A 1,184-nucleotide genomic window follows, 5' to 3' on the forward strand; every position below is an offset into this window, starting at 1 on the left:
TATAGGGAAAACCTTTTGTTGTAAATGAAGAATTCTGTTCTGGCAAAACCACAAAGAATAAAGCAGCCAGAACCAGTAACTGTTTTCTATAAACCTAGGCATGTTAAAAAATAAGGGCAGTTATCGATTGCAAAAAGGATCTATAGCTGAAAATGAAACATCTTTTGATTATTTGCCTGGAAAGGAAGCCCTCTATTATAACCTCAGTGCTGCACAGACAGGATCATAAATTGGGCTATATTAATTGCTACACAACTATCTTTTTGTAGCACCAAAAAAACCAAAACAGCTGGTACTTCATGCGGGAGAAAAGTATCTGCATCATTGAAAGCTCAATATCTACAGCTGACCAACTCTTTTCGAATTAATTAATTAATTTGTAGGATATAATATACTGAACATTTGAGCCAGAAAAAAAACCTGAAAGAACAGAAAAGTAAACAACTTCAGCATAGCTACAGGAATTATCCTTTGTCTTACTTGATATTTTATTTCATGTGATTTGATACATGTGATCAATCATCATCACAAGTTCTCCTAAGTTAGGATTTGCACTCAAACATTTTTAAACCTTTTCCCTCCAAGCTTTCAAGCATTTCTTACATGAACAGATTGGAGACGACAGTGCTGATGATGTTCATACTTTTTCATGGGAACCTAAGCAGAAGTTAATAGTTATTGAAGTTGAGAATATTATCAAAATACAGAAAAGAGTTACCTCTCAAGGTTCATGATATTTTTGATGTATTGTTCTTTTGGGTTTCTTTGGCATATACCTAAAACAGGTTGTCAGAGTGGGAAGTTTGTTCAGAAGATCTCCAAGTATAAAGGAACCTATTTATGATTCCTTTGGAAGCCTCCTAGCACTAAACCTAAAGAAGAGTACATTAGGAGGAGGATGCCTTCTGGCATCTCGATGCGAGCTCTGTGGAGGAGACACCGAGCGTTTTCAGAATCCTAATTAAAAAAAATATAGATAGCTTCATCTGTCTAGCGGAGCTACGAGCGCGGCACGCGGAGCCCGAGGCGTTCGGTCCCCGCTTCCCCGCGGGTGCTGCTGATCCCCGATCCCGCGGGCGGGCCCGGCGGATGCGGGGAAGGGGGCGCGGGGCGGGCGCTGCGGCCCCGCGGCGGGGAGCGCATTCCCGGCATCCACACGCCATCTAGCGCCGGGAACAGGGGCG

Source organism: Chaetura pelagica, unplaced genomic scaffold, assembly GCF_000747805.2.
Source record: "Chaetura pelagica isolate M959 unplaced genomic scaffold, ChaPel_1.0 scaffold68, whole genome shotgun sequence".
Lineage (NCBI taxonomy): Eukaryota > Metazoa > Chordata > Aves > Apodiformes > Apodidae > Chaetura > Chaetura pelagica.